This window comes from Crinia signifera, chromosome 19 (assembly GCF_055691185.1).
Source record: "Crinia signifera chromosome 19, ASM5569118v1, whole genome shotgun sequence".
Taxonomy (NCBI): Eukaryota; Metazoa; Chordata; class Amphibia; order Anura; family Myobatrachidae; genus Crinia; species Crinia signifera.
The window spans coordinates 74181544-74207636 of record NC_139226.1 but is presented as its reverse complement, the minus strand read 5'-3'; the positions used below and the strand labels follow the sequence as shown (position 1 = coordinate 74207636).

The 26093-nt window shown below is 39.8% G+C and overlaps 12 non-coding genes and 6 pseudogenes across 12 annotated transcripts; all 18 read right to left on the bottom strand.

Annotated features, from left to right (window-relative positions):
- Positions 1-64: 64 nt before the first annotated feature.
- Positions 65-183, bottom strand: LOC146044794 (5S ribosomal RNA). Its single transcript, XR_014465230.1, has one exon. It is a non-coding gene; the product is annotated as a 5S ribosomal RNA (ribosomal RNA).
- A 345-nt stretch (positions 184-528) lies between these two features.
- On the bottom strand, positions 529-647 carry LOC146044311 (5S ribosomal RNA). Its single transcript, XR_014464866.1, has one exon. It is a non-coding gene; the product is annotated as a 5S ribosomal RNA (ribosomal RNA).
- A 345-nt stretch (positions 648-992) lies between these two features.
- LOC146044782 (5S ribosomal RNA) lies at positions 993-1111 on the bottom strand. Its single transcript, XR_014465218.1, has one exon. It is a non-coding gene; the product is annotated as a 5S ribosomal RNA (ribosomal RNA).
- Positions 1112-1457: 346 nt separating this feature from the next.
- LOC146043306 (5S ribosomal RNA) lies at positions 1458-1576 on the bottom strand. The gene has a single exon (XR_014464299.1). It is a non-coding gene; the product is annotated as a 5S ribosomal RNA (ribosomal RNA).
- Positions 1577-1920: 344 nt separating this feature from the next.
- Positions 1921-2039, bottom strand: LOC146044565 (5S ribosomal RNA). Its single transcript, XR_014465001.1, has one exon. It is a non-coding gene; the product is annotated as a 5S ribosomal RNA (ribosomal RNA).
- A 345-nt stretch (positions 2040-2384) lies between these two features.
- On the bottom strand, positions 2385-2503 carry LOC146043793 (5S ribosomal RNA; annotated as a pseudogene).
- Positions 2504-2848: 345 nt separating this feature from the next.
- On the bottom strand, positions 2849-2967 carry LOC146044790 (5S ribosomal RNA). The gene has a single exon (XR_014465226.1). It is a non-coding gene; the product is annotated as a 5S ribosomal RNA (ribosomal RNA).
- Positions 2968-3312: 345 nt separating this feature from the next.
- On the bottom strand, positions 3313-3431 carry LOC146043858 (5S ribosomal RNA; annotated as a pseudogene).
- Positions 3432-3776: 345 nt separating this feature from the next.
- Positions 3777-3895, bottom strand: LOC146044564 (5S ribosomal RNA). The gene has a single exon (XR_014465000.1). It is a non-coding gene; the product is annotated as a 5S ribosomal RNA (ribosomal RNA).
- A 346-nt stretch (positions 3896-4241) lies between these two features.
- LOC146043968 (5S ribosomal RNA) lies at positions 4242-4360 on the bottom strand (annotated as a pseudogene).
- Positions 4361-4706: 346 nt separating this feature from the next.
- LOC146043891 (5S ribosomal RNA) lies at positions 4707-4825 on the bottom strand (annotated as a pseudogene).
- A 345-nt stretch (positions 4826-5170) lies between these two features.
- Positions 5171-5289, bottom strand: LOC146043676 (5S ribosomal RNA). Its single transcript, XR_014464668.1, has one exon. It is a non-coding gene; the product is annotated as a 5S ribosomal RNA (ribosomal RNA).
- A 345-nt stretch (positions 5290-5634) lies between these two features.
- Positions 5635-5753, bottom strand: LOC146043683 (5S ribosomal RNA). Its single transcript, XR_014464674.1, has one exon. It is a non-coding gene; the product is annotated as a 5S ribosomal RNA (ribosomal RNA).
- A 345-nt stretch (positions 5754-6098) lies between these two features.
- On the bottom strand, positions 6099-6217 carry LOC146044563 (5S ribosomal RNA). Its single transcript, XR_014464998.1, has one exon. It is a non-coding gene; the product is annotated as a 5S ribosomal RNA (ribosomal RNA).
- Positions 6218-6562: 345 nt separating this feature from the next.
- LOC146043857 (5S ribosomal RNA) lies at positions 6563-6681 on the bottom strand (annotated as a pseudogene).
- Positions 6682-7027: 346 nt separating this feature from the next.
- Positions 7028-7146, bottom strand: LOC146043204 (5S ribosomal RNA). The gene has a single exon (XR_014464197.1). It is a non-coding gene; the product is annotated as a 5S ribosomal RNA (ribosomal RNA).
- A 345-nt stretch (positions 7147-7491) lies between these two features.
- LOC146043650 (5S ribosomal RNA) lies at positions 7492-7610 on the bottom strand. Its single transcript, XR_014464641.1, has one exon. It is a non-coding gene; the product is annotated as a 5S ribosomal RNA (ribosomal RNA).
- A 346-nt stretch (positions 7611-7956) lies between these two features.
- LOC146044315 (5S ribosomal RNA) lies at positions 7957-8075 on the bottom strand (annotated as a pseudogene).
- Positions 8076-26093: the final 18018 nt, after the last annotated feature.

Here is a 26093-nt window from a genome sequence, read left to right as displayed (position 1 = left end):
AAAAAGAAAAAGTTTCCAATTTAAATAGCTAGATAATAAAAACAATTTGCCAGTAATGTGAAAAAACCTACAGCACCTGGTGTTCCCATGTGGTCTCCCATCCAAGTACTAACCAGGCCCAACACTGCTTAGCTTCCAAGATCAGACGAGATTGGGCCTATCCAATGTGGTATGGCTGTAGGTGAGATACACGCACTTTTTTGCTCTCTTCTACTTCTATCACCAGGTAAGCTAATAAAAAAGTTTCCTAACTGTATTGGCTTACTGAAAAAAATCATGTGTTGGTAATGTAAAAAGACCTACAGGACATGATATTAGCAGGGGGTCTTAAATTAAACTACTAAAGAGGCTCAACACTGTTTAGCTGCCAAATGCAGTTGGAATTGGGCCTAAACAGTGTGGTAAGTCTTTAGGTGATGGCTATTGCGTCTGTTTGACCTCTTCCAAATGTCTGTGCTGGCAATAAAAAGAAAAAGTTTCTAATTTAAATAGCTAGGGAATAAAAACAATTTGCCAGTAATGTGAAAAAACCTACAGCACCTGGTGTTCCCATGTGGTCTCCCACCCAAGTACTAACCAGGCCCAACACTGCTTAGCTTCCAAGATCAGACGAGATTGGGCATATCCAATGTGGTATGGCTGCAGGTGAGATACAGGCACTTTTTTGCCCTCTTCTACTTCTATCACCAGGTAAGCTAATACAAAAGTTTCCTAACTGTATTGGCTTACTGAAAAAAATCATATGTTGGTAATGTAAAAAGACCTACAGGACATGATATTAGCAGGGGGTCTTAAATTAAACTACTAAAGAGGCTCAACACTGTTTAGCTGCAAAAAGCAGTTGGAATATGGGCTAAACAGTGTGGTAAGTCTTTAGGTGATGGCTATTGTGTCTGTTTGACCTCTTCCAAATGTCAGTGCTGGCAATAAAAAGAAAAAGTTTCCAATTTAAATAGCTAGATAATAAAAACAATTTGCCAGTAATGTGAAAAAACCTACAGCACCTGGTGTTCCCATGTGGTCTCCCATCCAAGTACTAACCAGGCCCAACACTGCTTAGCTTCCAAGATCAGACGAGATTGGGCCTATCCAATGTGGTATGGCTGTAGGTGAGATACAGGCACTTTTTTGCCCTCTTCTACTTCTATCACCAGGTAAGCTAATAAAAAAGTTTCCTAACTGTATTGGCTTACTGAAAAAAAATCATGTGTTGGTAATCTAAAAAGACCTAAAGGACATGATATTAGCAGGGGGTTTTAAATTAAACTACTAAAGAGGCTCAACACTGTTTAGCTGCCAAAAGCAGTTGGAATTGGGCCTAAACAGTGTGGTAAGTCTTTAGGTGATGGCTATTGTGTCTGTTTGACCTCTTCCAAATGTCTGTGCTGGCAATAAAAAGAAAAAGTTTCCAATTTAAATAGCTAGAGAATAAAAACAATTTGCCAGTAATGTGAAAAAACCTACAGCACTTGGTGTTCCCATGTGGTCTCCCACCCAAGTACTAACCAGGCCCAACACTGCTTAGCTTCCAAGATCAGACGAGATTGGGCCTATCCAATGTGGTATGGCTGTAGGTGAGATACAGGCACTTTTTTGCCCTCTTCTACTTCTATCACCAGGTAAGCTAATACAAAAGTTTCCTAACTGTATTGGCTTACTGAAAAAAATCATGTGTTGGTAATGTAAAAAGACCTACAGGACATGATATTAGCAGGGGTCTTAAATTAAACTACTAAAGAGGCTCAACACTGTTTAGCTGCCAAAAGCAGTTGGAATTGGGCCTAAACAGTGTGGTAAGTCTTTAGGTGATGGCTATTGTGTCTGTTTGACCTCTTCCAAATGTCAGTGCTGGCAATAAAAAGAAAAAGTTTCCAATTTAAATAGCTAGAGAATAAAAACAATTTGCCAGTAATGTGAAAAAACCTACAGCACCTGGTGTTCCCATGTGGTCTCCCACCCAAGTACTAACCAGGCCCAACACTGCTTAGCTTCCAAGATCAGACGAGATTGGGCCTATCCAATGTGGTATGGCTGTAGGTGAGATACAGGCACTTTTTTGCCCTCTTCTACTTCTATCACCAGGTAAGCTAATACAAAACTTTCCTAACTGTATTGGCTTACTGAAAAAAATCATGTGTTGGTAATGTAAAAAGACCTACAGGACATTATATTAGCAGGGGGTCTTAAATTAAACTACTAAAGAGGCTCAACACTGTTTAGCTGCCAAATGCAGTTGCAATTGGGCCTAAACAGTATTGTAAGTCTTTAGGTGATGGCTATTGTGTCTGTTTGACCTCTTCCAAATGTCTGTGCTGGCAATAAAAAGAAAAAGTTTCCAATTTAAATAGCTAGAGAATAAAAACAATTTGTCAGTAATGTGAAAAAACCTACAGCACCTGGTGTTCCCATGTCGTCTCCCACCCAAGTACTAACCAGGCCCAACACTACTTAGCTTCCAAGATCAGACGAGATTGGGCCTATCCAATGTGGTATGGCTGTAGGTGAGATACAGGCACTTTTTTGACCTCTTTTACTGCTATCACCAGGTAAGCTAATACAAAACTTTCCTAACTGTATTGGCTTACTGAAAAAAATCATGTGTTGGTAATGTAAAAAGACCTACAGGACATTATATTAGCAGGGGGTCTTAAATTAAACTACTAAAGAGGCTCAACACTGTTTAGCTGCCAAATGCAGTTGCAATTGGGCCTAAACAGTATGGTAAGTCTTTAGGTGATGGCTATTGTGTCTGTTTGACCTCTTCCAAATGTCAGTGCTGGCAATAAAAAGAAAATTTTTCCAATTTAAATAGCTAGAGAATAAAAACAATTTGCCAGTAATGTGAAAAAACCTACAGCACCTGGTGTTCCCATGTGGTCTCCCACCCAAGTACTAACCAGGTCCAACACTGCTTAGCTTCCAAGATCAGACGAGATTGGGCCTATCCAATGTGGTATGGCTGTAGGTGAGATACAGGCACTTTTTTGCCCTCTTCTACTTCTATCACCAGGTAAGCTAATACAAAACTTTCCTAACTGTATTGGCTTACTGAAAAAAATCATGTGTTGGTAATGTAAAAAGACCTACAGGACATTATATTAGCAGGGGGTCTTAAATTAAACTACTAAAGAGGCTCAACACTGTTTAGCTGCCAAATGCAGTTGCAATTGGGCCTAAACAGTATGGTAAGTCTTTAGGTGATGGCTATTGTGTCTGTTTGACCTCTTCCAAATGTCAGTGCTGGCAATAAAAATATTTTTTTTCCAAATTAAATAGCTAGAGAATAAAAACAATTTGCCAGTAATGTGAAAAAATCTACAGCACCTGGTGTTGCCATGTGGTCTCCCACCCAAGTACTAACCAGGCCCAACACTGCTTAGCTTCCAAGATCTGACGAGATTGGGCCTATCCAATGTGGTATGGCTGTAGGTGAGATACAGGCACTTTTTTGCCCTCTTCTACTTCTATCACCAGGTAAGCTAATACAAAACTTTCCTAACTGTATTGGCTTACTGAAAAAAATCATGTGTTGGTAATGTCAAAAGACCTACAGGACATTATATTAGCAGGGGGTCTTAAATTAAACTACTAAAGAGGATCAACACTGTTTAGCTGCCAAATGCAGTTGCAATTGGGCCTACACAGTGTGGTAAGTCTTTAGGTGATGGCTATTGTGTCTGTTTGACCTCTTCCAAATGTCAGTGCTGGCAATAAAAAGAAAATTTTTCCAATTTAAATAGCTAGAGAATAAAAACAATTTGCCAGTAATGTGAAAAAACCTACAGCACCTGGTGTTCCCATGTGGTCTCCCACCCAAGTACTAACCAGGCCCAACACTGCTTAGCTTCCAAGATCAGACGAGATTGGGCCTATCCAATGTGGTATGGCTGTAGGTGTGATACAGGCACTTTTTTGCCCTCTTCTACTTCTATCACCAGGTAAGCTAATAAAAAAGTTTCCTAACTGTATTGGCTTACTGAAAAAAATCATGTGTTGGTAATGTAAAAAGATCTACAGGACATTATATTAGCAGGGGGTCTTAAATTAAACTATTAAAGAGGCTCAACACTGTTTAGCTGCCAAAAGCAGTAGGAATTGTGCCTAAACAGTGTGGTAAGTCTTTAGGTGATGGCTATTGTGTCTGTTTGACCTCTTCCAAATGTCAGTGCTGGCAATAAAAAGAAAAAAGTTTCCAATTTAAATAGCTAGAGAATAAAAACAATTTGCCAGTAATGTGAAAAAACCTACAGCACCTGGTGTTCCCAGGTGGTCTCCCACCCAAGTACTAACCAGGCCCAACACTGCTTAGCTTCCAAGATCAGACAAGATTAGGCCTATCCAATGTGGTATGATTGTAGGTGAGAAAAAGGCACTTTTTTGCTCTCTTCTACTTCTATCACCAGGTAAGCTATTAAAAAAGTTTCCTAACTGTATTGGCTTACTGAAAAAAATCATGTGTTGGTAATGTAAAAAGACCGACAGGACATGATATTAGCAGGGGGTCTTAAATTAAACTACTAAAGAGGCTCAACACTGTTTAGCTGCCAAAAGCAGTTGGAATTGGGCCTAAGCAGTGTGGTAAGTCTTTAGGTGATGGCTATTGTGTCTGTTTGACCTCTTCCAAATGTCTGTACTGGCAATAAAAATAAAAAGTTTCCAATTTAAATAGCTAGAGAATAAAAACAATTTGCCAGTAATGTGAAAAAAACCTACAGCACCTGGTGCTCCCATGTGGTCTCCCACCCAAGTTCTAACCAGGCCCAACACTGCTTAGCTTCCAAGATCAGACGAGATTGGGCCTATCCAATGTAGTATGGCTGTAGGTGAGATACAGGCACTTTTTTGCCCTCTTCTACTTCTATCACCAGGTAAGCTAATACAAAAGTTTCCTAACTGTATTGGCTTACTGAAAAAAATCATGTGTTGGTAATGTAAAAAGACATACAGGACATTATATTAGCAGGGGGTCTTAAATTAAACTACTAAAGAGGCTCAACACTGTTTAGCTGCCAAAAGCAATTGGAATTGGGCCTAAACAGTGTGGTAAGTCTTTAGGTGATGGCTATTGTGTCTGTTTGACCTCTTCCAAATGTCTGTGCTGGCAATAAAAAGAAACATTTTCTAATTTAAATAGCTAGAGAATAAAAAAAATTTGCCAGTAATGTGAAAAAACCTACAGCACCTGGTGTTCCCATGTGGTCTCCCACCAAAGTACTAACCAGGCCCAACACTGCTTAGCTTCCAAGATCAGACGAGATTGGGCCTATCCAATGTGGTATGGCTGAAGGGGAGATACAGGCACTTTTTTGCCCTCTTCTACTTCTATCACCAGGTAAGCTAATAAAAAAGTTTCCTAACTGTATTGGCTTACTGAAAAAAATCATGTGTTGGTAATGTAAAAAGACCTACAGGACATTATATTAGCAGAGGGTCTTATATTAAACTACTAAAGAGGCTCAACACTGTTTAGCTGCCAAAAGCAGTTGGAATTGGGCATAAACAGTGTGGTAAGTCTTTAGGTGATGGCTATTGTGTCTGTTTGACCTCTTCCACATGTCAGTGCTGGCAATAAAAAGAAAAAGTTTCCAATTTAAATAGCTAGAGAATAAAAACAATTTGCCAGTAATGTGAAAAAACCTACAGCACCTGGTGTTCCCATGTGGTCTACCACCCAAGTACTAACCAGGTCCAACACTGCTTAGCTTCCAAGATCAGACGAGATTGGGCCTATCCAATGTGGTATGGCTGCAGGTGAGAAAAATGCACTTTTTTGCTCTCTTCTACTTCTATCACCAGGTAAGCTATTAAAAAAGTTTCCTAACTGTATTGGCTTACTGAAAAAAATCATGTGTTGGTAATGTAAAAAGACCTACAGGACATGATATTAGCAGGGGGTCTTAAATTAAACTACTAAAGAGGCTCAACACTGTTTAGCTGCCAAAAGCAGTTGGAATTGGGCCTAAACAGTGTGGTAAGTCTTTAGGTGATGGCTATTGTGTCTGTTTGACCTCTTCCAAATGTCTGTGCTGGCAATAAAAAGAAAAAGTTTCTAATTTAAATAGCTAGGGAATAAAAACAATTTGCCAGTAATGTGAAAAAACCTACAGCACCTGGTGTTCCCATGTGGTCTCCCACCCAAGTACTAACCAGGCCCAACACTGCTTAGCTTCCAAGATCAGACGAGATTGGGCCTATCCAATGTGGTATGGCTGTAGGTGAGATACAGGCACTTTTTTGCCCTCTTCTACTTCTATCACCAGGTAAGCTAATAAAAAAGTTTCCTAACTGTATTGGCTTACTGAAAAAAATCATGTGTTGGTAATCTAAAAAGACCTACAGGACATGATATTAGCAGGGGGTTTTAAATTAAACTACTAAAGAGGCTCAACATTGTTTAGCTGCCAAATGCAGTTGCAATTGGGCCTAAACAGTATGGTAAGTCTTTAGGTGATGGCTATTGTGTCTGTTTGACCTCTTCCAAATGTCAGTGCTGGCAATAAAAAGAAAATTTTTCCAATTTAAATAGCTAGAGAATAAAAACAATTTGCCAGTAATGTGAAAAAACATACAGCACCTGGTGTTGCCATGTGGTCTCCCACCCAAGTACTAACCAGGCCCAACACTGCTTAGCTTCCAAGATCAGACGAGATTGGGCCTATCCAATGTGGTATGGCTGTAAGTGAGATACAGGCACTTTTTTGCCCTCTTCTACTTCTATCACCAGGTAAGCTAATACAAAACTTTCCTAACTGTATTGGCTTACTGAAAAAAATCATGTGTTGGTAATGTAAAAAAGACCTACAGGACATTATATTAGCAGGGGGTCTTAAATTAAACTACTAAAGAGGCTCAACACTGTTTAGCTGCCAAATGCAGTTGCAATTGGGCCTAAACAGTATGGTAAGTCTTTAGGTGATGGCTATTGTGTCTGTTTGACCTCTTCCAAATGTCAGTGCTGGCAATAAAAATATTTTTTTTCCAATTTAAATAGCTAGAGAATAAAAACAATTTGCCAGTAATGTGAAAAAACCTACAGCACCTGGTGTTCCCATGTGGTCTCCCACCCAAGTACTAACCAGGCCCAACACTGCTTAGCTTCCAAGATCTGACGAGATTGGGCCTATCCAATGTGGTATGGCTGTAGGTGAGATACAGGCACTTTTTTGCCCTCTTCTACTTCTATCACCAGGTAAGCTAATAAAAAAGATTCCTAACTGTATTGGCTTACTGAAAAAAATCATGTGTTGGTAATGTAAAAAGACCTACAGGACATTATATTAGCAGAGGGTCTTATAGTAAACTACTAAAGAGGCTCAACACTGTTTAGCTGCCAAAAGCAGTTGGAATTGGGCATAAACAGTGTGGTAAGTCTTTAGGTGATGGCTATTGTGTCTGTTTGACCTCTTCCAAATGTCAGTGCTGGCAATAAAAAGAAAAAGTTTCCAATTTAAATAGCTAGAGAATAAAAACAATTTGCCAGTAATGTGAAAAAACCTACAGCACCTGGTGTTCCCATGTGGTCTCCCACCCAAGTACTAACCAGGTCCAAAACTGCTTAGCTTCCAAGATCAGACGAGATTGGGCCTATCCAATGTGGTATGGCTGTAGGTGAGATACAGGCACTTTTTTGCCCTCTTCTATTTCTATCACCAGGTAAGCTAATACAAAACTTTCCTAACTGTATTGGCTTACTGAAAAAAATCATGTGTTGGTAATGTAAAAAGACCGACAGGACATGATATTAGCAGGGGGTCTTAAATTAAACTACTAAAGAGGCTCAACACTGTTTAGCTGCCAAAAGCAGTTGGAATTGGGCCTAAGCAGTGTGGTAAGTCTTTAGGTGATGGCTATTGTGTCTGTTTGACCTCTTCCAAATGTCTGTACTGGCAATAAAAATAAAAAGTTTCCAATTTAAATAGCTAGAGAATAAAAACAATTTGCCAGTAATGTGAAAAAAGCCTACAGCACCTGGTGTTCCCATGTGGTCTCCCACCCAAGTTCTAACCAGGCCCAAAACTAGTTAGCTTCCAAGATCAGACGAGATTGGGCCTATCCAATGTAGTATGGCTGTAGGTGAGATACAGGCACTTTTTTGCCCTCTTCTACTTCTATCACCAGGTAAGCTAATACAAAAGTTTCCTAACTGTATTGGCTTACTGAAAAAAATCATGTGTTGGTAATGTAAAAAGCCAATTGGCTTCCTGGTTGAAGACTATTGCATGATGGTCCCATCAAAAGTAGTAAAATAGAAAACTGTTGGCTGACAGTACATAAACCAATCGGAATGGATTGTTTTGAATGAGTATTAATGATGGCCATTGTTGCCTTTGCCATCGATGTTGTTACATATCAGTGGTCATCCATTGTATTTGACTGACTGGCCTGTGGGCCAATCAGAATATGGGGGCGGGGCTTCACTGGTGTCGTGGGTGGAACTTTGCTCTGTGTACCAGGAAATAGCAAAACAAAACTAGTCGTTTTAACTAAACATTGATGTAAAAACTATTGAACATCGACCATAACCCATCGATGGTTTATAAACATCGATGGCCGATGGCCGATGGCCATCCCTAATGAGAATTGCATCAACCAATCAGATGGTCTAATTTCCAAACTAATTTGCATTAGGAATTTATTTGCTCTCCATAACTTACTTAGGTCCTTCCTCACCCTAGTCTGATTGAAAACCTACAAAACCACCCAAAGATGGTAGATAACAAGAACATTCTTGACCAATTGGCTTCCTGGTTGAAGACTATTGCTTGATGGTCCCATCAAAAGTAGTAAAATAGAAAACTGTTGACTGACAGTACATAAACCAATCGGAATGGATTGTTTTGAATGAGTATTAATGATGGCCATTGTTGCCTTTGCCATCGATGTTGTTACATATCAGTGGTCATCCATTGCATTTGACTGACTGGCCTGTGGGCCAATCAGAATATGGGGGCGGGGCTTCACTGGTGTCGTGGGTGGAGCTTTGCTCTGTGTACCAGGAAATAGCAAAACAAAACTAGTCGTTTTAACTAAACATTGATGTAAAAACTATTGAACATCGACCATAACCCATCGATGGTTTATAAACATCGATGGCCGATGGCCGATGGCCATCCCTAATGAGAATTGCATCAACCAATCAGATGGTCTAATTTCCAAACTAATTTGCATAAGGAATTTATTTGCTCTCCATAACTTACTTAGGTCCTTCCTCACCCTAGTCTGATTGAAAACCTACAAAACCAGCCAAAGATGGTAGATAACAAGAACATTCTTGACCAATTGGCTTCCTGGTTGAAGACTATTGGATGATGGTCCCATCAAAAGTAGTAAAATAGAAAACTGTTGACTGACAGTACATAAACCAATGGGAATGGATTGTTTTAAATGAGTATTAATGATGGCCAATGTTGCCTTTGCCATCAATGTTGTTACATATCAGTGGTCATCCATTGTATTTGACTGACTGGCCTGTGGGCCAATCAGAATATGGGGGCGGGGCTTCACTGGTGTCGTGGGTGGAGCTTTGCTCTGTGTACCAGGAAATAGCAAAACAAAACTAGTCGTTTTAACTAAACATTGATGTAAAAACTATTGAACATCGACCATAACCCATCGATGGTTTATAAACATCGATGGCCGATGGCCATCCCTAATGAGAATTGCATCAACCAATCAGATGGTCTAATTTCCAAACTAATTTGCATAAGGAATTTATTTGCTCTCCATAACTTACGTAGGTCCTTCCTCACCCTAGTCTGATTGAAAACCTACAAAACCAGCCAAAGATGGTTGATAACAAGAACATTCTTGACCAATTGGCTTCCTGGTTGAAGACTATTGCTTGATGGTCCCATCAAAAGTAGTAAAATAGAAAACTGTTGCCTGACAGTACATAAACAAATCGGAATGGATTGTTTTGAATGAGTATTAATGATGGCCATTGTTGCCTTTGCCGTCGATGTTGTTACATATCAGTGGTCATCCATTGTATTTGACTGACTGGCCTGTGGGCCAATCAGAATATGGGGGCGGGGCTTCACTGGTGTCGTGGGTGGAGCTTTGCTCTGTGTACCAGGAAATAGCAAAAAAAACTAGTCGTTTTAACTAAACATTGATGTAAAAACTATTGAACATCGACCATAACCCATCGATAAACATCGATGGCCGATGGCCATCCCTAATGAGAATTGCATCAACCAATCAGATGGTCTAATTTCCAAACTAATTTGCATAAGGAATTTATTTGCTCTCCATAACTTACTTAGGTCCTTCCTCACCCTAGTATGATTGAAAACCTACAAAACCAGCCAAAGATGGTTGATAACAAGAACATTCTTGACCAATTGGCTTCCTGGTTGAAGACTATTGCATGATGGTCCCATCAAAAGTAGTAAAATAGAAAACTGTTGACTGACAGTACATAAACCAATCGGAATGGATTGTTTTGAATGAGTATTAATGATGGCCATTGTTGCCTTTGCCATCGATGTTGTTACATATCAGTGGTCATCCATTGTATTTGACTGACTGGCCTGTGGGCCAATCAGAATATGGGGCCTGGGCTTCACTGGTGTCGTGGGTGGAGCTTTGCTCTGTGTACCAGGAAATAGGAAAACAAAACTAGTCATTTTAACTAAACATTGATGTAAAAACTATTGAACATCGACCATAACCCATCGATGGTTTATAAACATCGATGGCCGATGGCCATCCCTAATGAGAATTGCATCAACCAATCAGATGGTCTAATTTCCAAACTAATTTGCATAAGGAATTTATTTGCTCTCCATAACTTACTTAGGTCCTTCCTCACCCTAGTCTGATTGAAAACCTACAAAACCAGCCAAAGATGGTTGATAACAAGAACATTCGTGACCAATTGGCTTCCTGGTTGAAGACTATTGCATGATGGTCCCATCAAAAGTAGTAAAATAGAAAACTGTTGACTGACAGTACATAAACCAATCGGAATGGATTGTTTTGAATGAGTATTAATGATGGCCAATGTTGCCTTTGCCATCGATGTTGTTACATATCAGTGGTCATCCATTGTATTTGACTGACTGGCCTGTGGGCCAATCAGAATATGGGGGCGGGGCTTCACTGGTGTCGTGGGTGGAGCTTTGCTCTGTGTACCAGGAAATAGCAAAACAAAACTAGTCGTTTTAACTAAACATTGATGTAAAAACTATTGAACATCGACCATAAGCCATCGATGGTTTATAAACATCGATGGCCGATGGCCATCCCTAATGAGAATTGCATCAACCAATCAGATGGTCTAATTTCCAAACTAATTTGCATAAGGAATTTATTTGCTCTCCATAACTTACGTAGGTCCTTCCTCACCCTAGTCTGATTGAAAACCTACAAAACCAGCCAAAGATGGTTGATAACAAGAACATTCTTGACCAATTGGCTTCCTGGTTGAAGACTATTGCTTGATGGTCCCATCAAAAGTAGTAAAATAGAAAACTGTTGCCTGACAGTACATAAACAAATCGGAATGGATTGTTTTGAATGAGTATTAATGATGGCCATTGTTGCCTTTGCCGTCGATGTTGTTACATATCAGTGGTCATCCATTGTATTTGACTGACTGGCCTGTGGGCCAATCAGAATATGGGGGCGGGGCTTCACTGGTGTCGTGGGTGGAGCTTTGCTCTGTGTACCAGGAAATAGCAAAAAAAACTAGTCGTTTTAACTAAACATTGATGTAAAAACTATTGAACATCGACCATAACCCATCGATGGTTTATAAACATCGATGGCCGATGGCCATCCCTAATGAGAATTGCATCAACCAATCAGATGGTCTAATTTCCAAACTAATTTGCATAAGGAATTTATTTGCTCTCCATAACTTACTTAGGTCCTTCCTCACCCTAGTCTGATTGAAAACCTACAAAACCAGCCGAAGATGGTTGATAACAAGAACATTCGTGACCAATTGGCTTCCTGGTTGAAGACTATTGCATGATGGTCCCATCAAAAGTAGTAAAATAGAAAACTGTTGACTGACAGTACATAAACCAATCGGAATGGATTGTTTTGAATGAGTGTTAATGATGGCCAATGTTGCCTTTGCCATCGATGTTGTTACATATCAGTGGTCATCCATTGTATTTGACTGACTGGCCTGTGGGCCAATCAGAATATGGGGGCGGGGCTTCACTGGTGTCGTGGGTGGAGCTTTGCTCTGTGTACCAGGAAATAGCAAAACAAAACTAGTCGTTTTAACTAAACATCGATGTAAAAACTATTGAACATCGACCATAACCCATCGATGGTTTATAAACATCGATGGCCGATGGCCATCCCTAATGAGAATTGCATCAACCAATCAGATGGTCTAATTTCCAAACTAATTTGCATAAGGAATTTATTTGCTCTCCATAACTTACTTAGGTCCTTCCTCACCCTAGTCTGATTGAAAACCTACAAAACCAGCCAAAGATGGTTGATAACAAGAACATTCTTGACCAATTGGCTTCCTGGTTGAAGACTATTGCATGATGGTCCCATCAAAAGTAGTAAAATAGAAAACTGTTGACTGACAGTACATAAACCAATCGGAATGGATTGTTTTGAATGAGTATTAATGATGGCCATTGTTGCCTTTGCCATCGATGTTGTTACATATCAGTGGTCATCCATTGCATTTGACTGACTGGCCTGTGGGCCAATCAGAATATGGGGGCGGGGCTTCACTGGTGTCGTGGGTGGAGCTTTGCTCTGTGTACCAGGAAATAGCAAAACAAAACTAGTCGTTTTAACTAAACATTGATGTAAAAACTATTGAACATCGACCATAACCCATCGATGGTTTATAAACATCGATGGCCGATGGCCATCCCTAATGAGAATTGCATCAACCAATCAGATGGTCTAATTTCCAAACTAATTTGCATAAGGAATTTATTTGCTCTCCATAACTTACTTAGGTCCTTCCTCACCCTAGTCTGATTGAAAACCTACAAAACCAGCCAAAGATGGTTGATAACAAGAACATTCTTGACCAATTGGCTTCCTGGTTGAAGACTATTGCATGATGGTCCCATCAAAAGTAGTAAAATAGAAAACTGTTGGCTGACAGTACATAAACAAATCGGAATGGATTGTTTTGAATGAGTATTAATGATTGCCATTGTTGCCTTTGCCATCGATGTTGTTACATATCAGTGGTCATCCATTGTATTTGACTGACTGGCCTGTGGGCCAAGCAGAATATGTGGGCGGGGCTTCACTGGTGTCATTGGTGGAGCTTTGCTCTGTGTACCAGGAAATAGTAAAACAAAACTAGTCGTTTTAACTAAACATTGATGTAAAAACTATTGAAAATCGACCATAACCCATCGATGGCCGATGGCCATCCCTAATGAGAATTGCATCAACCAATCAGATGGTCTAATTTCCAAACTAATTTGCATAAGGAATTTATTTGCTCTCCATAACTTACTTAGGTCCTTCCTCACCCTAGTCTGATTGAAAACCTACAAAACCAGCCAAAGATGGTTGATAACAAGAACATTCTTGACCAATTGGCTTCCTGGTTGAAGACTATTGCATGATGGTCCCATGAAAAGTAGTAAAATAGAAAACTGTTGACTGACAGTACATAAACCAATCGGAATGGATTGTTTTGAATGAGTATTAATGATGGCCATTGTTGCCTTTGCCATCGATGTTGTTACATATCAGTGGTCATCCATTGCATTTGACTGACTGGCCTGTGGGCCAATCAGAATATGGGGGCGGGGCTTCACTGGTGTCGTGGGTGGAACTTTGCTCTGTGTACCAGGAAATAACAAAACTAGTCGTTTTAACTAAACATTGATGTAAAAACTATTGAACATCGACCATAACCCATCGATGGTTTATAAACATCGATGGCCGATGGCCATCCCTAATGAGAATTGCATCAACCAATCAGATGGTCTAATTTCCAAACTAATTTGCATAAGGAATTTATTTGCTCTCCATAACTTACTTAGGTCCTTCCTCACCCTAGTCTGATTGAAAAACCTACAAAACCAGCCAAAGATGGTTGATAACAAGAACATTCTTGACCAATTGGTTTCCTGGTTGAAGACTATTGCATGATGGTCCCATCAAAAGTAGTAAAATAGAAAACTGTTGGCTGACAGTACATAAACAAATCGGAATGGATTGTTTTGAATGAGTATTAATGATTGCCATTGTTGCCTTTGCCATCGATGTTGTTACATATCAGTGGTCATACATTGTATTTGACTGACTGGCCTGTGGGCCAATCAGAATATGGGGGCGGGGCTTCACCGGTGTCATGGGTGGAGCTTTGCTCTGTGTACCAGGAAATAGTAAAACAAAACTAGTCGTTTTAACAAAACATTGATGTAAAAACTATTGAACATCGACCATAACCCATCGATGGTTTATAAACATCGATGGCCGATGGCCATCCCTAATGAGAATTGCATCAACCAATCAGATGGTCTAATTTCCAAACTAATTTGCATAAGGAATTTATTTGCTCTCCATAACTTACTTAGGTCCTTCCTCACCCTAGTCTGATTGAAAAACCTACAAAACCAGCCAAAGATGGTTGATAACAAGAACATTCTTGACCAATTGGCTTCCTGGTTGAAGACTATTGCATGATGGTCCCATCAAAAGTAGTAAAATAGAAAACTGTTGGCTGACAGTACATAAACAAATCGGAATGGATTGTTTTGAATGAGTATTAATGATTGCCATTGTTGCCTTTGCCATCGATGTTGTTACATATCAGTGGTCATCCATTGTATTTGACTGACTGGCCTGTGGGCCAATCAGAATATGGGGGCGGGGCTTCACTGGTGTCATGGGTGGAGCTTTGCTCTGTGTACCAGGAAATAGTAAAACAAAACTAGTCGTTTTAACTAAACATTGATGTAAAAACTATTGAACATCGACCATAACCCATCGATGGTTTATAAACATCGATGGCCGATGGCCATCCCTAATGAGAATTGCATCAACCAATCAGATGGTCTAATTTCCAAACTAATTTGCATAAGGAATTTATTTGCTCTCCATAACTTACTTAGGTCCTTCCTCACCCTAGTCTGATTGAAAACCTACAAAACCAGCCAAAGATGGTAGATAACAAGAACATTCTTGACCAATTGGCTTCCTGGTTGAAGACTATTGGATGATGGTCCCATCAAAAGTAGTAAAATAGAAAACTGTTGACTGACAGTACATAAACCAATCGGAATGGATTGTTTTGAATGAGTATTAATGATTGCCATTGTTGCCTTTGCCATCGATGTTGTTACATATCAGTGGTCATCCATTGTATTTGACTGACTGGCCTGTGGGCCAATCAGAATATGGGGGCGGGGCTTCACTGGTGTCGTGGGTGGAGCTTTGCTCTGTGTACCAGGAAATAGCAAAACAAAACTAGTCGTTTTAACTAAACATTAATGTAAAAACTATTGAACATCGACCATAACCCATCGATGGTTTATAAACATCGATGGCCAATGGCCATCCCTAATGAGAATTGCATCAACCAATCAGATGGTCTAATTTACAAACTGATTTGCATAAGGAATTTATTTACTCTCCATAACTTACTTAGGTCCTTCCTCACCCTAGTCTGATTGAAAACCTACAAAACCAGCCAAAGATGGTTGATAACAAGAACATTCTTGACCAATTGGCTTCCTGGTTGAAGACTATTGCATGATGGTCCCATCAAAAGTAGTAAAATAGAAAACTGTTGGCTGTGAGTACATAAACAAATCGGAATGGATTGTTTTGAATGAGTATTAATGATGGCCATTGTTGCCTTTGCCATCGATGTTGTTACAAATCAGTGGTCATCCATTGTATTTGACTGACTGGCCTGTGGGCCAATCAGAATATGGGGGCGGGGCTTCACTGTTGTCGTGGGTGGAGCTTTGCTCTGTGTACCAGGAAATAGCAAAAAAAAACTAGTCGTTTTAACTAAACATTGATGTAAAAACTATTGAACATCGATCATAACCCATTGATGGTTTATAAACATCGATGGCCGATGGCCATCCCTAATGAGAATTGCATCAACCAATCAGATGGTCTAATTTCCAAACTAATTTGCATAAGGAATTTTTTTGCTCTCCATAACTTACTTAGGTCCTTCCTCACCCTAGTCTGATTGAAAACCTACAAAACCAGCCAAAGATGGTTGATAACAAGAACATTCTTGACCAATTGGCTTCCTGGTTGAAGACTATTGCATGATGGTCCCATCAAAAGTAGTAAAATAGAAAACTGTTGGCTGACAGTACATAAACCAATCGGAATGGATTGTTTTGAATGAGTATTAATGATGGCCATTGTTGCCTTTGCCATTGATGTTGTTACATATCAGTGGTCATCCATTGTATTTGACTGACTGGCCTGTGGGCCAATCAGAATATGGGGGCGGGGCTTCACTGGTGTCGTGGGTGGAACTTTGCTCTGTGTACAAGGAAATAGCAAAACAAAACTAGTCTTTTTAACTAAACATTGATGTAAAAACTATTGAACATCGACCATAACCCATCGATGGTTTATAAACATCGATGGCCGATGGCCGATGGCCATCCCTAATGAGAATTGCATCAACCAATCAGATGGTCTAATTTCCAAACTAATTTGCATAAGGAATTTATTTGCTCTCCATAACTTACTTAGGTCCTTCCTCACCCTAGTCTGATTGAAAAACCTACAAAACCAGCCAAAGATGGTTGATAACAAGAACATTCTTGACCAATTGGCTTCCTGGTTGAAGACTATTGCATGATGGTCCCATCAAAAGTAGTAAAATAGAAAACTGTTGGCTGACAGTACATAAACAAATCGGAATGGATTGTTTTGAATGAGTATTAATGATTGCCATTGTTGCCTTTGCCATCGATGTTGTTACATATCAGTGGTCATACATTGTATTTGACTGACTGGCCTGTGGGCCAATCAGAATATGGGGGCGGGGCTTCACTGGTGTCGTGGGTGGAACTTTGCTCTGTGTACCAGGAAATAACAAAACTAGTCGTTTTAACTAAACATTGATGTAAAAACTATTGAACATCGACCATAAGCCATCGATGGTTTATAAACATCGATGGTCGATGGCCATCCCTAATGAGAATTGCATCAACCAATCAGATGGTCTAATTTCCAAACTAATTTGCATAAGGAATTTATTTGCTCTCCATAACTTACGTAGGTCCTTCCTCACCCTAGTCTGATTGAAAACCTACAAAACCAGCCAAAGATGGTTGATAACAAGAACATTCTTGACCAATTGGCTTCCTGGTTGAAGACTATTGCTTGATGGTCCCATCAAAAGTAGTAAAATAGAAAACTGTTGCCTGACAGTACATAAACAAATCGGAATGGATTGTTTTGAATGAGTATTAATGATGGCCATTGTTGCCTTTGCCGTCGATGTTGTTACATATCAGTGGTCATCCATTGTATTTGACTGACTGGCCTGTGGGCCAATCAGAATATGGGGGCGGGGCTTCACTGGTGTCGTGGGTGGAGCTTTGCTCTGTGTACCAGGAAATAGCAAAAAAAACTAGTCGTTTTAACTAAACATTGATGTAAAAACTATTGAACATCGACCATAACCCATCGATGGTTTATAAACATCGATGGCCGATGGCCATCCCTAATGAGAATTGCATCAACCAATCAGATGGTCTAATTTCCAAACTAATTTGCATAAGGAATTTATTTGCTCTCCATAACTTACTTAGGTCCTTCCTCACCCTAGTCTGATTGAAAACCTACAAAACCAGCCAAAGATGGTTGATAACAAGAACATTCTTGACCAATTGGCTTCCTGGTTGAAGACTATTGCATGATGGTCCCATCAAAAGTAGTAAAATAGAAAACTGTTGGCTGACAGTACATAAACCAATCGGAATGGATTGTTTTGAATGAGTATTAATGATTGCCATTGTTGCCTTTGCCATCGATGTTGTTACATATCAGTGGTCATACATTGTATTTGACTGACTGGCCTGTGGGCCAATCAGAATATGGGGGCGGGGCTTCACTGGTGTCGTGGGTGGAACTTTGCTCTGTGTACCAGGAAATAACAAAACTAGTCGTTTTAACTAAACATTGATGTAAAAACTATTGAACATCGACCATAACCCATCGATGGTTTATAAACATCGATGGCCATCCCTAATGAGAATTGCATCAACCAATCAGATGGTCTAATTTCCAAACTAATTTGCATAAGGAATTTATTTGCTCTCCATAACTTACTTAGGTCCTTCCTCACCCTAGTCTGATTGAAAACCTACAAAACCAGCCAAAGATGGTAGATAACAAGAACATTCTTGACCAATTGGCTTCCTGGTTGAAGACTATTGGATGATGGTCCCATCAAAAGTAGTAAAATAGAAAACTGTTGACTGACAGTACATAAACCAATCGGAATGGATTGTTTTGAATGAGTATTAATGATTGCCATTGTTGCCTTTGCCATCGATGTTGTTACATATCAGTGGTCATCCATTGTATTTGACTGACTGGCCTGTGGGCCAATCAGAATATGGGGGCGGGGCTTCACTGGTGTCGTGGGTGGAGCTTTGCTCTGTGTACCAGGAAATAGCAAAACAAAACTAGTCGTTTTAACTAAACATTGATGTAAAAACTATTGAACATCGACCATAACCCATCGATGGTTTATAAACATCGATGGCCAATGGCCATCCCTAATGAGAATTGCATCAACCAATCAGATGGTCTAATTTACAAACTGATTTGCATAAGGAATTTATTTACTCTCCATAACTTACTTAGGTCCTTCCTCACCCTAGTCTGATTGAAAACCTACAAAACCAGCCAAAGATGGTTGATAACAAGAACATTCTTGACCAATTGGCTTCCTGGTTGAAGACTATTGCATGATGGTCCCATCAAAAGTAGTAAAATAGAAAACTGTTGGCTGTGAGTACATAAACAAATCGGAATGGATTGTTTTGAATGAGTATTAATGATGGCCATTGTTGCCTTTGCCATCGATGTTGTTACAAATCAGTGGTCATCCATTGTATTTGACTGACTGGCCTGTGGGCCAATCAGAATATGGGGGCGGGGCTTCACTGTTGTCGTGGGTGGAGCTTTGCTCTGTGTACCAGGAAATAGCAAAAAAAAACTAGTCGTTTTAACTAAACATTGATGTAAAAACTATTGAACATCGATCATAACCCATTGATGGTTTATAAACATCGATGGCCGATGGCCATCCCTAATGAGAATTGCATCAACCAATCAGATGGTCTAATTTCCAAACTAATTTGCATAAGGAATTTTTTTGCTCTCCATAACTTACTTAGGTCCTTCCTCACCCTAGTCTGATTGAAAACCTACAAAACCAGCCAAAGATGGTTGATAACAAGAACATTCTTGACCAATTGGCTTCCAGGTTGAAGACTATTGCATGATGGTCCCATCAAAAGTAGTAAAATAGAAAACTGTTGGCTGACAGTACATAAACCAATCGGAATGGATTGTTTTGAATGAGTATTAATGATGGCCATTGTTGCCTTTGCCATTGATGTTGTTACATATCAGTGGTCATCCATTGTATTTGACTGACTGGCCTGTGGGCCAATCAGAATATGGGGGCGGGGCTTCACTGGTGTCGTGGGTGGAACTTTGCTCTGTGTACAAGGAAATAGCAAAACAAAACTAGTCATTTTAACTAAACATTGATGTAAAAACTATTGAACATCGACCATAACCCATCGATGGTTTATAAACATCGATGGCCGATGGCCGATGGCCGATGGCCATCCCTAATGAGAATTGCATCAACCAATCAGATGGTCTAATTTCCAAACTAATTTGCATAAGGAATTTATTTGCTCTCCATAACTTACTTAGGTCCTTCCTCACCCTAGTCTGATTGAAAAACCTACAAAACCAGCCAAAGATGGTTGATAACAAGAACATTCTTGACCAATTGGCTTCCTGGTTGAAGACTATTGCATGATGGTCCCATCAAAAGTAGTAAAATAGAAAACTGTTGGCTGACAGTACATAAACAAATCGGAATGGATTGTTTTGAATGAGTATTAATGATTGCCATTGTTGCCTTTGCCATCGATGTTGTTACATATCAGTGGTCATACATTGTATTTGACTGACTGGCCTGTGGGCCAATCAGAATATGGGGGCGGGGCTTCACTGGTGTCGTGGGTGGAACTTTGCTCTGTGTACCAGGAAATAACAAAACTAGTCGTTTTAACTAAACATTGATGTAAAAACTATTGAACATCGACCATAAGCCATCGATGGTTTATAAACATCGATGGTCGATGGCCATCCCTAATGAGAATTGCATCAACCAATCAGATGGTCTAATTTCCAAACTAATTTGCATAAGGAATTTATTTGCTCTCCATAACTTACGTAGGTCCTTCCTCACCCTAGTCTGATTGAAAACCTACAAAACCAGCCAAAGATGGTTGATAACAAGAACATTCTTGACCAATTGGCTTCCTGGTTGAAGACTATTGCTTGATGGTCCCATCAAAAGTAGTAAAATAGAAAACTGTTGCCTGACAGTACATAAACAAATCGGAATGGATTGTTTTGAATGAGTATTAATGATGGCCATTGTTGCCTTTGCCGTCGATGTTGTTACATATCAGTGGTCATCCATTGTATTTGACTGACTGGCCTGTGGGCCAATCAGAATATGGGGGCGGGGCTTCACTGGTGTCGTGGGTGGAGCTTTGCTCTGTGTACCAGGAAATAGCAAAAAAAACTAGTCGTTTTAACTAAACATTGATGTAAAAACTATTGAACATCGACCATAACCCATCGATGGTTTATAAACATCGATGGCCGATGGCCATCCCTAATGAGAATTGCATCAACCAATCAGATGGTCTAATTTCCAAACTAATTTGCATAAGGAATTTATTTGCTCTCCATAACTTACTTAGGTCCTTCCTCACCCTAGTCTGATTGAAAACCTACAAAACCAGCCAGAGATGGTTGATAACAAGAACATTCTTGACCAATTGGCTTCCTGGTTGAAGACTATTGCATGATGGTCCCATCAAAAGTAGTAAAATAGAAAACTGTTGGCTGACAGTACATAAACCAATCGGAATGGATTGTTTTGAATGAGTATTAATGATTGCCATTGTTGCCTTTGCCATCGATGTTGTTACATATCAGTGGTCATACATTGTATTTGACTGACTGGCCTGTGGGCCAATCAGAATATGGGGGCGGGGCTTCACTGGTGTCGTGGGTGGAACTTTGCTCTGTGTACCAGGAAATAACAAAACTAGTCGTTTTAACTAAACATTGATGTAAAAACTATTGAACATCGACCATAACCCATCGATGGTTTATAAACATCGATGGCCGATGGCCGATGGCCATCCCTAATGAGAATTGCATCAACCAATCAGATGGTCTAATTTCCAAACTAATTTGCATAAGGAATTTATTTGCTCTCCATAACTTACTTAGGTCCTTCCTCACCCTAGTCTGATTGAAAACCTACAAAACCAGCCAAAGATGGTAGATAACAAGAACATTCTTGACCAATTGGCTTCCTGGTTGAAGACTATTGCATGATGGTCCCATCAAAAGTAGTAAAATAGAAAACTGTTGGCTGTGAGTACATAAACAAATCGGAATGGATTGTTTTGAATGAGTATTAATGATGGCCATTGTTGCCTTTGCCATCGATGTTGTTACAAATCAGTGGTCATCCATTGTATTTGACTGACTGGCCTGTGGGCCAATCAGAATATGGGGGCGGGGCTTCACTGTTGTCGTGGGTGGAGCTTTGCTCTGTGTACCAGGAAATAGCAAAAAAAAACTAGTCGTTTTAACTAAACATTGATGTAAAAACTATTGAACATCGATCATAACCCATTGATGGTTTATAAACATCGATGGCCGATGGCCATCCCTAATGAGAATTGCATCAACCAATCAGATGGTCTAATTTCCAAACTAATTTGCATAAGGAATTTTTTTGCTCTCCATAACTTACTTAGGTCCTTCCTCACCCTAGTCTGATTGAAAACCTACAAAACCAGCCAAAGATGGTTGATAACAAGAACATTCTTGACCAATTGGCTTTCTGGTTGAAGACTATTGCATGATGGTCCCATCAAAAGTAGTAAAATAGAAAACTGTTGGCTGACAGTACATAAACCAATCGGAATGGATTGTTTTGAATGAGTATTAATGATGGCCATTGTTGCCTTTGCCATTGATGTTGTTACATATCAGTGGTCATCCATTGTATTTGACTGACTGGCCTGTGGGCCAATCAGAATATGGGGGCGGGGCTTCACTGGTGTCGTGGGTGGAACTTTGCTCTGTGTACAAGGAAATAGCAAAACAAAACTAGTCATTTTAACTAAACATTGATGTAAAAACTATTGAACATCGACCATAACCCATCGATGGTTTATAAACATCGATGGCCGATGGCCGATGGCCGATGGCCATCCCTAATGAGAATTGCATCAACCAATCAGATGGTCTAATTTCCAAACTAATTTGCATAAGGAATTTATTTGCTCTCCATAACTTACTTAGGTCCTTCCTCACCCTAGTCTGATTGAAAAACCTACAAAACCAGCCAAAGATGGTTGATAACAAGAACATTCTTGACCAATTGGCTTCCTGGTTGAAAACTATTGCATGATGTTTCCATCAAAAGTAGTAAAATAGAAAACTGTTGACTGACAGTACATAAACCAATCGGAATGGATTGTTTTGAATGAGTATTAATGATGGCTATTGTTGCCTTTGCCATCGATGTTGTTACATATCAGTGGTCATCCATTGCATTTGACTGACTGGCCTGTGGGCCAATCAGAATATGGGGGCGGGGCTTCACTGGTGTCGTGGGTGGAACTTTGCTCTGTGTACCAGGAAATAACAAAACTAGTCGTTTTAACTAAACATTGATGTAAAAACTATTGAACATCGACCATAACCCATCGATGGTTTATAAACATCGATGGCCGATGGCCATCCCTAATGAGAATTGCATCAACCAATCAGATGGTCTAATTTCCAAACTAATTTGCATAAGGAATTTATTTGCTCTCCATAACTTACTTAGGTCCTTCCTCACCCTAGTCTGATTGAAAAACCTACAAAACCAGCCAAAGATGGTTGATAACAAGAACATTCTTGACCAATTGGCTTCCTGGTTGAAGACTATTGCATGATGGTCCCATCAAAAGTAGTAAAATAGAAAACTGTTGGCTGACAGTACATAAACAAATCGGAATGGATTGTTTTGAATGAGTATTAATGATTGCCATTGTTGCCTTTGCCATCGATGTTGTTACATATCAGTGGTCATACATTGTATTTGACTGACTGGCCTGTGGGCCAATCAGAATATGGGGGCGGGGCTTCACTGGTGTCGTGGGTGGAACTTTGCTCTGTGTACCAGGAAATAACAAAACTAGTCGTTTTAACTAAACATTGATGTAAAAACTATTGAACATCGACCATAAGCCATCGATGGTTTATAAACATCGATGGTCGATGGCCATCCCTAATGAGAATTGCATCAACCAATCAGATGGTCTAATTTCCAAACTAATTTGCATAAGGAATTTATTTGCTCTCCATAACTTACGTAGGTCCTTCCTCACCCTAGTCTGATTGAAAACCTACAAAACCAGCCAAAGATGGTTGATAACAAGAACATTCTTGACCAATTGGCTTCCTGGTTGAAGACTATTGCTTGATGGTCCCATCAAAAGTAGTAAAATAGAAAACTGTTGCCTGACAGTACATAAACAAATCGGAATGGATTGTTTTGAATGAGTATTAATGATGGCCATTGTTGCCTTTGCCGTCGATGTTGTTACATATCAGTGGTCATCCATTGTATTTGACTGACTGGCCTGTGGGCCAATCAGAATATGGGGGCGGGGCTTCACTGGTGTCGTGGGTGGAGCTTTGCTCTGTGTACCAGGAAATAGCAAAAAAAACTAGTCGTTTTAACTAAACATTGATGTAAAAACTATTGAACATCGACCATAACCCATCGATGGTTTATAAACATCGATGGCCGATGGCCATCCCTAATGAGAATTGCATCAACCAATCAGATGGTCTAATTTCCAAACTAATTTGCATAAGGAATTTATTTGCTCTCCATAACTTACTTAGGTCCTTCCTCACCCTAGTCTGATTGAAAACCTACAAAACCAGCCAAAGATGGTTGATAACAAGAACATTCTTGACCAATTGGCTTCCTGGTTGAAGACTATTGCATGATGGTCCCATCAAAAGTAGTAAAATAGAAAACTGTTGGCTGACAGTACATAAACCAATCGGAATGGATTGTTTTGAATGAGTATTAATGATTGCCATTGTTGCCTTTGCCATCGATGTTGTTACATATCAGTGGTCATACATTGTATTTGACTGACTGGCCTGTGGGCCAATCAGAATATGGGGGCGGGGCTTCACTGGTGTCGTGGGTGGAACTTTGCTCTGTGTACCAGGAAATAACAAAACTAGTCGTTTTAACTAAACATTGATGTAAAAACTATTGAACATCGACAGTAACCCATCGATGGTTTATAAACATCGATGGCCGATGGCCGATGGCCATCCCTAATGAGAATTGCATCAACCAATCAGATGGTCTAATTTCCAAACTAATTTGCATAAGGAATTTATTTGCTCTCCATAACTTACTTAGGTCCTTCCTCACCCTAGTCTGATTGAAAACCTACAAAACCAGCCAAAGATGGTAGATAACAAGAACATTCTTGACCAATTGGCTTCCTGGTTGAAGACTATTGGATGATGGTCCCATCAAAAGTAGTAAAATAGAAAACTGTTGACTGACAGTACATAAACCAATCGGAATGGATTGTTTTGAATGAGTATTAATGATGGCCATTGTTGCCTTTGCCATCGATGTTGTTACAAATCAGTGGTCATCCATTGTATTTGACTGACTGGCCTGTGGGCCAATCAGAATATGGGGGCGGGGCTTCACTGTTGTCGTGGGTGGAGCTTTGCTCTGTGTACCAGGAAATAGCAAAAAAAAACTAGTCGTTTTAACTAAACATTGATGTAAAAACTATTGAACATCGATCATAACCCATTGATGGTTTATAAACATCGATGGCCGATGGCCATCCCTAATGAGAATTGCATCAACCAATCAGATGGTCTAATTTCCAAACTAATTTGCATAAGGAATTTTTTTGCTCTCCATAACTTACTTAGGTCCTTCCTCACCCTAGTCTGATTGAAAACCTACAAAACCAGCCAAAGATGGTTGATAACAAGAACATTCTTGACCAATTGGCTTCCTGGTTGAAGACTATTGCATGATGGTCCCATCAAAAGTAGTAAAATAGAAAACTGTTGGCTGACAGTACATAAACCAATCGGAATGGATTGTTTTGAATGAGTATTAATGATGGCCATTGTTGCCTTTGCCATTGATGTTGTTACATATCAGTGGTCATCCATTGTATTTGACTGACTGGCCTGTGGGCCAATCAGAATATGGGGGCGGGGCTTCACTGGTGTCGTGGGTGGAACTTTGCTCTGTGTACAAGGAAATAGCAAAACAAAACTAGTCATTTTAACTAAACATTGATGTAAAAACTATTGAACATCGACCATAACCCATCGATGGTTTATAAACATCGATGGCCGATGGCCGATGGCCGATGGCCATCCCTAATGAGAATTGCATCAACCAATCAGATGGTCTAATTTCCAAACTAATTTGCATAAGGAATTTATTTGCTCTCCATAACTTACTTAGGTCCTTCCTCACCCTAGTCTGATTGAAAAACCTACAAAACCAGCCAAAGATGGTTGATAACAAGAACATTCTTGACCAATTGGCTTCCTGGTTGAAAACTATTGCATGATGTTTCCATCAAAAGTAGTAAAATAGAAAACTGTTGACTGACAGTACATAAACCAATCGGAATGGATTGTTTTGAATGAGTATTAATGATGGCTATTGTTGCCTTTGCCATCGATGTTGTTACATATCAGTGGTCATCCATTGCATTTGACTGACTGGCCTGTGGGCCAATCAG